General features: G+C 42.7%; 1 pseudogene; it reads right to left on the bottom strand.

Moving 5' to 3' along the window:
- Positions 1-12,383: 12,383 nt before the first annotated feature.
- LOC124723959 lies at positions 12,384-12,501 on the bottom strand (annotated as a pseudogene).
- Between the last annotated feature and the right edge of the window lie 2,660 nt (positions 12,502-15,161).

Raw genomic sequence — 15,161 nt, 5'->3', positions numbered from 1 at the left:
TAGGTTTAAGTAGTTCTAAGTTCTAGGGGACTGATGACCACAGTAGTTAAGTCCCATAGTGCTCAGAGCCATTTTTTTTTTTTTGAACAGTAATCGGCACTAATGCATTCCATTCAGGGCGGTGGAAGCAAATAGGCACCTCGCATGTGCTACAAAAACGGCTCTGAGAACTATGGAACTTAACTTCTGAGGTCATCAGTCCCCCAGAACTTATAACTACTTAAACCTAACTAATCTAAGGACATCACACACATCCATGCCCGAGGCAGGATTCGAACCTGCGACCCTAGCGGTCGCGCGGTTCCAGACTGTAGCGCCTAGAACCGCGCGGTCACTCCGGTCGGCGCATGTACTACACTCTTAGAACAAATGACATCAGTGACATGTCACCTGTGGTAACACAGAGAAGGTATCAAGGAGAGAAATTTTCGAGGGAATGGGTTTATCATAAGCACGTATATATCACCCTCTCTCTCTCTCTCTTTTTCAACTTTCCGTACGTGGCACCCCTGGCGGGAATAATCTTTGAAGTCGAAGTGCTTTTGAATTATTTGGCTAGATTTTATTCGCGAGAACTGTGAACTGTAACCGACAAGCGAACTGTGTAACGACTGCGATTCGAGTGAACTGTGAATGACCAGAGAACTGTATAAGAACTGTGATAATTAAGCTTCGAATCGTGCAACGAGAAGAAAAGTATCGTTGTGTGCGTAGTCCACGGGATTACGTTAAAATTCATCACTTCAAGATTCTTCGTGCTACGATAAGGTGCAGCGTGGGGAGCCGTAAGGCAGCCACAGACAGCAGGTGCCGCGGCAACAATCAACTACCTACGCAGTTGGCAGTATAGGGCGCGTTTGAAGCGTCACCTTCCGCACACCACAACGGTTGAGTTGCAGCCAGCACACGTAACCGACAGTTAAGAGAATCAGCGGCAGGACGCCAAGGAAGAAAAGTAGCATAGGTGTTGCGCTTGCATATAGGAGTCTAAGATTTGTAATTGGAACATTAGTATTATTAAAATGTCTCGTGGAAATGATGTAAGATAAGCTCGCGGAAGCATAGAAGGAGTTCAGTGTCACAGTAGTGGGTCGGATATAAATAAATTTTAGTAAAGTTAAATACGGGTTTAGTGATACGTTAAATGTAGTCACAAATAACTCAAGTGAAAATGTAAATTTAAACTTTGCTGAAGAATCTGACACAGCGACATCAAAAAACATTAATCGCATTGAGAATTCTGAAGTAGCCGTGAATGATTACTGTGAAAATGTAGAGTTAACTATTAATTAGCACAGTGAAAATGGAGATTTAGTGACAAACAATGATAATGGAAAGCCAGGATGTGTAGCACCTAGGCAAATTGAAATGATTGATATCAATCACGATGTCGGAGAGAATGACTCTGACGTTGACATTACTAATGAGCCAATAGATGGGTTATATACACTCCTGGAAATGGAAAAAAGAACACATTGACACCGGTGTGTCAGACCCACCATACTTGCTCCAGACACTGCGAGAGGGCTGTACAAGCAATGATCACACGCACGGCACAGCGGACACACCAGGAACCGCGGTGTTGGTCGTCGAATGGCGCTAGCTGCGCAGCATTTGTGCACCGCCGCCGTCAGTGTCAGCCAGTTTGCCGTGGCATACGGAGCTCCATCGCAGTCTTTAACACTGGTAGCATGCCGCGACAGCGTGGACGTGAACCGTATGGGCAGTTGACGGACTTTGAGCGAGGGCGTATAGTGGGCATGCTGGAGGTCGGGTGGACGTACCGCCGAATTGCTCAACACGTGGGGCGTGAGGTCTCCACAGTACATCGATGTTGTCGCCAGTGGTCGACGGAAGGTGCACGTGCCCGTCGACCTGGGACCGGACCGCAGCGACGCACGGATGCACGCCAAGACCGTAGGATCCTACGCAGTGCCGTAGGGGACCGCACCGCCACTTCCCAGCAAATTAGGGACACTGTTGCTCCTGGGGTATCGGCGAGGACCATTCGCAACCGTCTCCATGAAGCTGGGCTACTGTCCCGCACACCGTTAGGCCGTCTTCTGCTCACGCCCCAACATCGTGCAGCCCGCCTCCAGTGGTGTCGCGACAGGCGTGAATGGAGGGACGAATGGAGACGTGTCGTCTTCAGCGATGAGAGTCGCTTCTGCCTTGGTGCCAATGATGGTCGTATGCGTGTTTGGCGCCGTGCAGGTGAGCGCCACAATCAGGACTGCATACGACCGAGGCACACAGGGCCAACACTCGGCATCATGGTGTGGGGAGCGATCTCCTACACTGGCTGTACACCACTGGTGATCGTCGAGGGGACACTGAATAGTGCACGGTACATCCAAACCGTCATCGAACCCATCGTTCTACCATTCCTAGACCGGCAAGGGAACTTGCTGTTCCAACAGGACAATGCACGTCCGCATGTATCCCGTGCCACCCAACGTGCTCTAGAAGGTGTAAGTCAACTACCCTGGCCAGCAAGATCTCCGGATCTGTCCCCCATTGAGCATGTTTGGGACTGGATGAAGCGTCGTCTCACGCGGTCTGCACGTCCAGCACGAACGCTGGTCCAACTGAGGCGCCAGGTGGAAATGGCATGGCAAGCCGTTCCACAGGACTACATCCAGCATCTCTACGATCGTCTCCATGGGAGAATAGCAGCCTGCATTACTGCGAAAGGTGGATATACACTGTACTAGTGCCGACATTGTGCATGCTCTGTTGCCTGTGTCTATGTGCCTGTGGTTCTGTCAGTGTGATCATGCGATGTATCTGACCCCAGGAATGTGTCAATAAAGTTTCCCCTTCCTGGGACAATGAATTCACGGTGTTCTTATTTCAATTTCCAGGAGTGTATATTAAGTCATGGTACAGCATCAACTGACACTTTTTCAACTGAGGATGATGATCAGGATCTGAGGACTATGCTAAAATTAATTTTACAAAATCAAAAAGTAGCACAAAAGAAAACAGACAAGGGCTTAAAAGTAGTTAATGTAGGAATAGCTCTAGTTAGCGCCAAGTCCTTGCCTTTTAACAAAAGATTAACAAACTTGAAGCTAAAACTAAGGAATATAGCAAGAAACTAGATCATGAAACAAAAGAATGGAGTAAAAAATTAGCAGTTTGTAAGACAGAAATTAATCAAAAGGTTGATCATGAAATCAAAAAATTAAATAGGGATTTTAAGGATCAAAATGGGGTAATACAAACAACAATTAACAGCTTAAGCAATGTAAGACAAGAGCAATCGAAGCTACCAAAGCATGTAATGATAATCATGAAATACGATGGAGTAATTTACAGTATATCAGAACTGACCATGAAGTACTTAGTTGTAACATTTCACATGTTGAATCCTCTTGTACAGGGAATACAAGTGCGATCCAGGGCCAATTGAGAGAAACAGAGCAAAAAGTACTTCCTGAGAGTAAGACAAAATAGAAAATGAAGTGGTCGAGTGGTCGAGTAGGAGGTCACCTCAGTGTGTGACAGGCGGCAAAAGACTTGCAGGGGACCGCACGTAAGGCCTTCCCAGTTAGTCTGACAAACAGGTTCCAAGTGCTGTCAGTCCTGTTTCAGAGAAAACCTCTCAGACTGCAAGATCCGGGCAGTCACAGAGGGTGAGATTATTGGTAGTTGGGAGCTCCAATGTTAGGCACGTTATGGGCTCCTTAGGGACATGGCTGCCAGGATGGGGAAGAAAGCCAATGTGGACTCCGTGTGAATACCGGGTGGAGTCGTTCCAGACTTGTGACGGGTCCTTCTGGAGGCCATGAAGAGCCCAGGGTGCAGTCAATTGCAGGTGGTGGCTCACGTCGGTACTAATGATGTGTGTCGCTTTAGATCGGAAGAGATTCTCTACGGTTTCGACAGGCTCACTGATGTGGTAGCGGCTGTCAGTCTTGCTTGCGAGATGAATGCAGAGTTCATCATTTGCAGCATAGTCGACAGGACCGATTGCGGACTCTGTACAGAGCCGAGTGAAGGGTCTGAATCAGAGGCTCAGACGGTTCTGCGACCGTGTTGGCTGCAGATTCCTCGACTTGCGCCATAGGGTGGTTGGGTTCCACTGAGTAGGTCTGGTGTCCACTATACGCAGGAGGCGGCTACACAGGTAGCAGGGGCTGTGTGGCGTAAATTCGGCGCTTTTTTAGGTTATAGGGTGTCGGGAAAACACAAAGAGGGCTTCAGACTCAAAGGGTGCAGGTCGAACACAGAAAGAACGTAGATGGAGGAACTACCGGTATAACAGTTGTAAAGTGTCGTAGATGTGTTGGGAAAGTAATAGAGCCCCAAGCGCTAATAGAAATCACTAATGCTCAAATCGTTATAGGCACTGAAAGCTGGCTAAAGTGGGAGACAAGTTCAGCGGAAATTTTTGCGAAGAACCTGACGGTACTCCGAAAGGACAGGCTAAACACAGTTGGCGGTGGCTGTTTGCTCCTGTTAGAAGTAGTTCACCTTGTCGTGAAATTGAAGAAGGTAGCTCCTGTGAGTTAGTATGGGCAGAGGTCATCGTTGGCAACCGAAATAAAATAATAATTGGATCCTTTTACCAGCCTCCCAATTCAGATGATACACTTACTGAAAGGTTAAAAGAAAACTTGAGTTTAATTTCAAAACGTACCTTACTCATACAATTATATTTGATGGTGACTTTACATTTCCCTCGATATTTTGGCGAAAATACATGTTTTAATCGAGAGGTACGCATAAAACGTCATCCGAAATTGTTCCAAACGCATTCTCTGAAAATTATTTCGAGCAGTTAGTTGAAGTACCCAAGTGAATAGTAAACGGTTGTGAGAACACACTTGACCTCTTAGCAACAAAAAATCCTGAGCTAATGACGAGCATAAACACAAATACAGGGATTAGTGAACACAGGGTTGTCGTAGCGAGATTGAATATTGCAACCCCCAAATCCTCCAAAAATAAACGAAGACAATATCAGTTCAAAAAACAAGATAGAAATTTGCTTGACGCGTTCCTGAGAGACAGTCTCCACTCTTTCCAAACTGACAATGTAAGTGCAGACCAGATGTGGCTTGAATTCAAAGAAATAGTATCTACAGCGTTGAGAGATTTATACCAAATAAATTAACAAACGGCGGAACTAATCCTCCATGGTACACAAAACAGATCAGAACACGGTTGCAGAAACAATTAAAAGAGCATGTCAAATTAAAAAAAAATCAAAACCACCAAGACTGGCGATCTTTTACAGCAGCTCGAAATTTAGCGATGACTTCAAAGCAAGGTGCTTATAACAGTTTCCACAACGAACTTTGCCTCGAAACCTGGCAGAAAATCCTAAGAGATTCTGGTCGTATGTAAATTATGCTATCATCAAGACACAATCAATGCCTTCTTTCGGCGATAGCAATGGAAGTAGTATCGACGACAGTGCGGTCAAAGCAGAGTTACTAAACACAACCTTCCGAAGTTCTTTCAGCAAAGAACACGAAGTAGATATTCCAGAATTCGAATAAAGAACAGTTGGCAACATGAGTAACGTAGAAGTGGATATCCTCGGAGTAGTGAAGCAAATTTAAATCACTTAAAAAAAGTAATACTTCTGGTCCAGACTGTATACAAGTTAGTTTCCTTTCAGAGTATTCTGATGCAAGAGCTCCATACTTATCAATAATATACAACCGTTCGCTCGTCGATAGATCCACACCCAAAAACTGGAAAGTTACACAGGTTACACTAATATTGAAGAAATGTAGTAGGAGTAATCCACTAAATTACAGACCCGTATCATTAACGTCGATATGCAGCAGGATTTTGGAACATGTTGTGTTTGAACATTATGAATTATATCGAATAAAACGGTTTATTGACACACAGTGAACACGGATTTAGAAAACATCGTTCTTGTGAAACACAACTAACTCTCTACTCACACCAAGTTTTGAGTGCTATTGACAAGGGAGTTCAAATTGTTTCCGTATTTCTAGAGTTCCAGAAGGCTTTTGACACTGTACCACACAAGCGGTTTGTAGTGAGATTGCGTGCTTATGGAACTACGTCTCAGTTACGTGACTCGATTCGTGACTTCCTGTCAGAGAGGTGACAGTTCTTAGTAACTGACGGAAATTCATCGAGTAAAACAGAAGTAATTTCTGGAGTTCACCAAGGTAGTGTTATAGGCCCTTTGCTGTTCTTCATCGAGTTAGAAGACAATGCGAGCAGCCGTCTTAGGTTGTTTGCAGACGACGCTGTCGTTTACGGTCTAGTAAATTCGTCAGAAGGTCAAAACAGATTTCAAAATGATTTGTGAAAGATATGTGTATGGTGTGAAAATTGGCAATTGACCCTAAATAACTAAAAGGGTGAGGCCATCCACATGAGTGCTAAAAGGAATCCGTTAAACGTCGGTTAAAAGATAAACCAGGCAAATATAAAGGGCGTAAATATATGAGATGAACATCAACAAAAGCAAAACGAGGATAATGGAATTTATTGAATTAACTCGGGTGATGCTGAGGGAATTAGATAAGGAAATGAGACACTTAAAGTAATAGATGAGTTTTGCTATTTGGGGAGCAAAATAACTGATGATGGTCGAAGTAGAGAGGATATAAAATGTAGACTGGCAATGGCAAGGAAAGCGTTTCTGAAGAAGAGAAATTTGTTAACATCTAGTATAGATTTAAGTTTCAGGAAGTCGTTTCTGAAAATATTTGTATGGAGTGTAGCCATTTATGGAAGTGAAACATGGACGTTAAATAGTTTGGACAAGAAGAGAATAGAAGCTTTCGAAATGTGGTTCTGTAGAAGAATGCTGAATATTAGATGGGTAGACCACATAACTAATGAAGAGGTATTGAATAGAATTGGGGAGAAGAGAAATTTGTGGAACAACTTGACTAGAAGAAGGGATCGGTTGGTAGGACATGTTCTGAGGCATCAAGGGATCACCAGTTTAGTATTGGAGGGCAGCGTGAAGAGTAAAAATTGTAGAGGGAGACCAAGAGATGAATACGCTAAGCAGATTCAGAAGGATGTAGGTTGCAGTAGGTACTGGGAGATGAAGAAACTTGCACAGGATAGAGTACAATGGAGAGCTGCATCAAACCAGTCTCTGGACTGAATACCACAACACCGACAAATTCAACTAAATACCAAGGAATTATAATTACGAACAAGTTAAATTGGGAGGACACATAGTAGATGTTGTGGGGGAGGCTAACCAGAGGCTGTGTTTTATTGGCAGGACACTTACAAAATGTAACAGATCTACTGAAGAGACTGCATACACTACGCTCTTTTAGAATACGGCTACGCGGTGTGGGATCCATATCAGATAGGAGTGACGGAGTACATCGAGAAACTTCAAAGAAGAGCAGCACGTTTTGTATGATCGCGAAATGGGGGAGAGAGTGTCACTGAAGTGACACAGGATTTGGAATGGACATTATTGAAACAAAGGCGTTTTAGTTGCGGCAGAATCTTCTCATGAAATTTCAATCACTAACTTTCTCCACCGATTGCGAAAATATTTTATTGACGTTGACCTACATATTGAGAAACGACCATCATAATAAAATAAGGGAAATCAGAGCTCACACGGAAAGATATAGGTGTTCGTTTTTTCCGCGTGCTGTACGAGATTGGAACAATAGAAAATTATTGTGAAGGTGGTTCGATGAACCCTCTGCCAGGCACTTAAATGTGATTTGCGGAGTATCCGTGTAGACGTAGCTGTAGATGTTAAACAAAGAGCAGAAATTTGGTATGAACAAGAAACAAAGAAACGTGTTGTCCATGTAAGTGACGTCTGAAATTACGCTAATGGTTATGAATTCCATCAGTTCCCTAGTAAGGAAACTATATACCCAGTAGCCTTCATTAGGCAGTTTGATAGCACCATTCCTGAAAACATGACAGAACAAAAAAAATCAAATTCCTGGCCAGAGGGTTAGAAGGAGAAGCAATATCATGGGGAACAAGGATCAGTAACACATGTAAAACAGATAAGGAATTTCTTCAAGCATTCTTGAATCAATACTGGTCTTGCAGAACACAAAACAGCGAGAGGTGAAGTAGTTGTCAACAGAAGGTTTGATGGTGAAAGTGCCATTATACCCCAAATGTATAGGAGTAAGGTACTATGAGGTCCCATACTGATGTTCAGGAGCGCCAAGATCTCAATAAACACAGACTTGACAGCCAACTCCTGTCTGAGGCCGCTAGCAAAAATTGTCAAATGTATACTGCATTCGTCTATTGGAGACAAAGTTATCGATTCAGTTCTAAGAAGCATCACATGGGGATGGATTACGTGGCTGTAGTTGAGAAAGTTGTGAATGAAGTGTCTCGTTCTACCTCGGAAATACTGCCACAACAATTATCAGATAAACTGTCAATCGATGACATGAAAAAATATTATGAATACTAACCTCAGGGGCCAATAACGCTCTTTGTATTGCTAGGTAATTGACGATTACCGCGCACCGAATTAACCAACAACGTACTTCATTTTCTTTTCCTGCTGTTACTTCCTCCCCTTCTTTCCTCCAGAACTAATATCTGTCGTCTTTACCCTTCTTTACTATCAAGGTTAATACAAGAAAATTTACTTACCTTTAATGGGACAACAAAGAAACAACCTATGACAAAAACAAAGTAACCCAGCAGAATAAACATCTGCATCGCACGGGTGAAAACCAGACATTTGACGGAACAAATGTAGACAGGCCAAAATATAACAAGTATATGATTACAGATACATCAAAAAGAGAACGAAATATATAGTTATAACAAGGCACTAGTAATATACTAATACACATAAAAGAACATATGAAGTATGTAGTGGAACAGTTTTTAAATATTAGTCACAACAATAAACAAGCTTTTACGTTTCAAAATATTCAACGAATAGAAAAGCAAGATGAGGGCTATTATATATAAACAAGCTGATGGCTGCGGAATAAGAGGAGGACGATGCTAAACTAGGTTAGTGAATATGTCGACGTACAATTGTAGAAATTATATTGGCGAAAATAGAGGGAATAACTAATTGTTGTCTTGAGATGATGTGCTGATTGTGTCATAAGAGACATATGGTTACTCCTTAGTATGAACTGAAACGGTGAAGTGGTTTCCGCTGTAATGAATTACGACACACTGATAGGCTAGGATTACTCCCGTCAAAGAGGTTTATGGTAAGTGGAGAATTATGGTTGACAGGCGACAGAAAAGTCGGCTACTTATTTACGAAGAGAGAAAAGAGGTAAGTGGAGAATCGTGGATTAGGCGACAGAAAAGTCAACCAGGTATTTACATAGGGAAAGAAAGGAGAAATATGGTTACTAGGCGACGGAGATGTTGGTCAATCACTTATTGAGAGTGAGGGAGGAAAGACAGAAGGGGATGTGTAAGTTGGCCATTAAGTAATATTTATGGCGAAGTGGTTTCCGCCAACTATTTTATGAACTACAAGGGAGGAGGCATATTGTCGACAATCCCCAACTCTGCATCCTAGTTACACAGTTAAATCAACGTAGGGGCCTAGATAAGGCATATAACCTATGCTACATACGTCTATACAACCTCATGGTGACATTTCCGGTTCTCACTAGTATCGCCCATATAGGAAAATTATTTTCCACGGAAGCTCGGAAACAACGTCTCTTTCCGTTTAGAATTTAAACAAACATTTACAAATGATCTGTTCATGTTAAATAGACTTTCCATCCTTTGGCCAAATGTCCGTAATGTTAAATGTGCCAAGTAAATCAGGAATGCCCCTAAAAATTAAGAATTATTTACATTCTGCTTGGCTTTGTTCTTAATCTTCTAGTAACACTCGCTACTGTGTACAATAGAGAGGAACATTATGGACATTGAGTGCTTGTTAGCTTGCAGTGAGCGTTATTGAATACATTCGAGCAAACAATACTTTTTGTACTAAATACAAACACATAATGAAACATAGAAATAAAATAACATGATAATAGTAATGTATTTACAAATAAGAAATATGCACGACTTAATGAACCTCTATTGCATGTATTTCGTTAGATTTCTCTGATGGTATAGTCCTTTGATTTAATTTGAATCCGAATAGGCAATGAGATACGCTCCCTCATGTGGTACTAACGTAATCTTATACAGCCCAGTGTATAGCATCTGCTCCTTCTTCTTCTTACTCTTCTTCTTCTACAGAAGAAAGGGCGTGGGTTACTTTCGTCCTGGGTTACTTTCATCCTGGAAGTTCTCAACTCGTCAGTGTTTTCTGTCATAGATTGATTTCCTTAGTCGTCCCGTCGATGTTAGGGAAATGAGCGTCTGGCCTATGCTTCCCTTGATATGTCATCACCTCGGATGTGCGGGAGAGGGTTTACCCACTCGCTCTGCTCTATGGCTTCGAACATAACCTTTGCAGGTGTATGGCGTGTGGCTGCGAGGGCAAATTGTTGATGATTTATTCAAATGGGGTTACAAACTCGACCCATCGAAAGAGTTTGTTTGCGTGACCATCCTCTGCAGGAAGAACAGAAATATTTGTTTTGTAAATAAAAAAACGCCTTCTCTTATTATGCTGTATTTTATTCCCCCAGACAGGTTTCGCGTTGTTTTACTTTAAGGCATCATCAGTGGGATCTATAATGATACAGTTATGATACACTTTTGTTTTGATATGTATTATTTTTAGATTATGAAACAGACCACTTTTCGCTTTTTACGTACATAAGTGATTACTTACTGTCCTTCATGTTTTTAGTTGGCATCGGTCTTTCCTCTCATCTGGTCACATGGAGGTCGCACTGTCGCTCTATTTACGAGACATAAGGGAAAAACATGCTTATGTTCCGTAAGTAGAGCGGTAGTGCGACCTCCATGTGACCAGATGAAACACCGATGCCAACTAAAAACATGAGGAACCGTAATTAATCACTTATTTACATAAGAAGCGATAAGTGAACTGTTTCATAAAATACGAATAAAACATATCTAAACAAAAGAGTCTTATAACTGTATCATTATAGATCCCTCTGATGATGCCTTAAAGTGAAAAAAAGGCGAAAGGCATCTGGAAGAATAAAATACCGTGGAGCAAGAGAAGGCATTTCTTATTTACAAAACTGAAAAATCGACCCATGTAGTTTCTTAGTGAGGAATGTACCTTCTTATGAAGCGGTTGAAGTCGCTAAAAACCATTTAGGTCGAATTGGATTCGGGATCAAATTTAGGGATCAAAATTGTCTGATCTGCTGCTCTTCCATGCCTTGCAGGTAAAGTTCGGGGCATTACGAGATGGTATAGCCTGGGGTATCCCGAACCTGAGAATGTAATCTTCCCTAATTCTTTTGATTATAGGCGTTGCTGTATTAGTTTAACTAATGTAAGATTTAAGGTATTTAGAGAACCAATTGTATACAGCCACAAGGTATTTGACAACTCTACGAGCCTATTGAAAAGATCCTGTAATGTCAAGGGACACGATTGCCCCTGATCTTGAAGTCAAAATTGGATATAAAAATATTTTGTAGGATATGTTCATGGGTTTGGCCTTCTGATAGACAACACAGGTCCATAACAGCTGGTGTACCCGACGATGTAGATTAAGGACGTGACAGTGCAATGCTATCTTCCTCTTACATTTTTCAACTCCAAAGTTCCACCATGCCAGGTGCATGTACTATATGCGATGGTTATGGCACACAGTAGGAATACATTCATTTTACCGGTGGAGGAGAATATTGTCATGGATCTTGTAATACTGCATTACTTTGTGTCGTGGGTTTTCTATTGTTAATTGTTTGTTTCACTTTGCGCCATCACGGATCTGTGTCCTCTAAAACTCTCATATCCCGACTCGTCTCCTGGTAATACAGTCGGTGTAGCGTATCTTTCATTAACAGTATTTTAAAATCGGTCATCTGTTAAATCAGATCTGAATGCTCAGTTAATCCTTGCGGGAGTTTAGACAGAGCGTCTGCAGATACATTATCTTTACCGTGGAGATGAACAATCTCATAATCGTACTCATGTAAAAGAGAGACGACCTAGCAAGCCTCGGGTGGAGCATTTTACATGCGAGAAAAAAGCTTTCTTTCTTCAGGTTTCTCATCTTTGTCTGTTACCTGGAATAGATAGGCTCCCAGCAAGATGCGTCAGAGGCAAAGCATAAAACGTTCTGCATGTTGCATTCACTCCGTCATCAGGCCACATCTGGCCCACCGGGACCATCCGACCGCCGTGTCATCCTCAATGAGCATGTGGATAGGAGGGGCGTGTGGTCAGCACACCGCTCTCCCGGTCGTTATGATGGTTTTCTTTGACCGGAGAGGCTACTATTCGGTCGAGTAGCTCCTCAATTGGGATCACGAGGCTGAGTGCACCCCGAAAAATGGCAACAGCGCATGGCGGCCTGGATCGTCACCCATCCAAGTGCCGGCCACGCCCGACAGCTCTTAACTTCGGTGATCTGACGGGAACCGGTGTATCAACTGCGGCAAGGCCGTTGCCTTCTGCATGTTGGGGTGGTGCAAAATTTCCAAAGTGACCAAAGCCTGTTTTATTTTGTCAAAGCCTTCTTGACACTTTTGAGATGAGAACCAAGTAATATTGTTACGTAAGACATTTAACAATTCATACTGTTCAATATTTGAATAGGAACGAACTTCCTGAAGAAGGAAGCGAGTCCTGGGAACGCCTTCAACTGTTTTTTCGTGGAAGAAGGTGGAAAAAATCTCCTATTGTTTTGATCTTTTCAGATGATGTGTCCCAGAATCTTAACCTCCTCGTTTTCAAAGTTGGCAGTCACTTCACAACTCGAGAATTTACTGAACACTCGTTCTAGCAATTTAATATGTCCCTGTCAAGTCTCAGTTTCAGTCATCATGCCGTCTACATATACTGTAACCTTGTGTAACAGTTCAGGTCCAAAGACAGTGGCCAGGACCGTTGTGAAGACTCCAGAGCTCAAATTAAGCCCAAAGGACAATACTTTAAATTGGTATGACTCGCCCCCAAGAATAAATGCTGTATATTTGCGTGAGTCCTCTGTTAAACCCAATTGGCAGTAGGAGAAGCAGAGATCTGTTGCGGGTAGCTATTGTATTCCACAGAATTTTTGAATTTGATCCACAAGTTCATCGCGTCAGGTTCTTATGGGATCATAATTTTGTTACTGGATCTTGCAAGCAACACCACGCACAACCTCCCGTACGTGCTTCGGTACAGCTAACAATGCGCTATGATAGGTGTCAAAGAAGTATCTATGATATCAACTCGCAACATCCTTTGAGTTTTGCGGTTTACGGCCTCCCTTTTGGCCCATGGGATGTAATGTGATGCATGAGAACATGTCTCATGGGGAACCACCTCCATATGATACTGACACCTCTTAATCACCCTAGGTTTCTTGGAGAAAACTTTAGCATAACACATCAGTAATTTTGCTAGCTCGAGCCTCTGTTACTCTGAGAAACATTCATATTCATCAGCGTTCTTGTCTATATGGGAAGGATCACACGTTGCATCGTAATCATTTGACAAAACAGGTGTGGTGCTAGTATATTCAGGGTGATAATGCAGGCACATCATCGTAAATCTTACTTTTTTGCTTTAGCCCCATAACAGAATCTATCACAATATGCCACAGTTTTAATTAAATATTTAAAAACCTCTTTAGCATCCAAGAATGAAATGGCACTGGCCGCTCGGAAGGTCGATGTTGCGTTCCATCCTCGCAGGAACTCCACGTCCAATAAGCAACTGATAGAAGGCCATTTCATTACGAGAAAAGTGAAATAATGGCTCTGTTCTCAAATTTTACGTTAATTTATACTTGCTTATCCACCCTCTGGCGTCTGGCAGCAATAGCATTAGATATCCAAAAAATTTGCGCTGTTATAATGGGCACTTTCGTAGTGTTGGCAATCCTTTTAAGGTAATTAACGGCAATTATGTTCATACAAGCACCTGCATTGCTTATAATAGTGATCGAGATTCCGCTTACAACGGCGTCAACTAGGGCCTGAATAAGTTCTTGTGCAGGTTTCCTATACAACTCAGAATCATCACAGAGCTCTTGTCTAATACCTATACTATCATTGTATCTTAACATACACTGAGGTGACAAAAGTCATGAGATACCTCCTAATATCGTGTCGGACCTCCTTTTGCCCTGTGAAGTGCAGCAACTCGACTTGACATGGACTCAACAAGTCGTTGGAAGTCCCACGCAGGAACATTGAGCCATGGTGTGTCTATAGCCGTCCCTAATTACGAAAGCGTTGTCGGTGCAGGATGTTGTGTACAAACTGACTTCTCGATAATATCCCATAAATGTTCGATGGGATTCATGTCGGGTGATCTCTGTGGACAAATCATTCGCTCGAACGGTCCAGGATGCTCATCAAACCAGTCACAAATAGCTGTGGCCCAGTGCCATTTCATCGATGTTTCAGAACATGAAATCCAAAAATAGTTGCAAATGCTCTCCAGGTAGCCGAACATAACAATTTCCAGTCAATGATCGGTTCATCTTGACCAGAGGATAAAAGCCAATTTAGCCGCTCTCTCCTGACCGGTACATTCATCGTACGTCCAACACTGGTTTCTGTGGTTATTTCAAACAGTGTTGCTTGTCTGTTAGCATTGGCAACTCTACGCAAACTCCGCTGCTCTCTGTCTTTAAATGAAGACCTTCGGATACTACGTTGTCCGTAGTGAGAGGACAGTGGTTAGCACACTGGACTCGCATTCGGGTGGCGGACGGTTCAAACCCGTGTCCGGCCATCCTGATTTAGGTTTTCCGTGATTTCCCTAAATCGCTTCAGCAAATGCCGGGATGGTTGCTTCAACAGAATACGGTTGACTTCCTTCCCCATCCTTCGCCAATCCGATGGGACCGACGGCCTAGCTGTTTGGTCCCCTCCCCCAAATCAACCACCCGTAGTGATAGCTAATGTCTGAAATTTTCTATTCTCGGCACACTCTTGACGCTTTGGATGTCAGAATATTGAATTCCCTAACGATTTCTGAAATGAAATGACTCGTGGGTGAAGATTTAATTACCATTCCGAGTTCCAAGTCTGTTAATTCTCGTCGTGTGGCGATATACCGTCCGAAACTATTTCATATAAATCGCCTGAGTACAAGTGACAGCACCGCCAATGCAC

This window comes from Schistocerca piceifrons, chromosome X (assembly GCF_021461385.2).
Source record: "Schistocerca piceifrons isolate TAMUIC-IGC-003096 chromosome X, iqSchPice1.1, whole genome shotgun sequence".
NCBI lineage: Eukaryota > Metazoa > Arthropoda > Insecta > Orthoptera > Acrididae > Schistocerca > Schistocerca piceifrons.
Note: the sequence above shows the minus strand (reverse complement) of the source record. Positions and strands in the feature narration are given on the sequence as shown.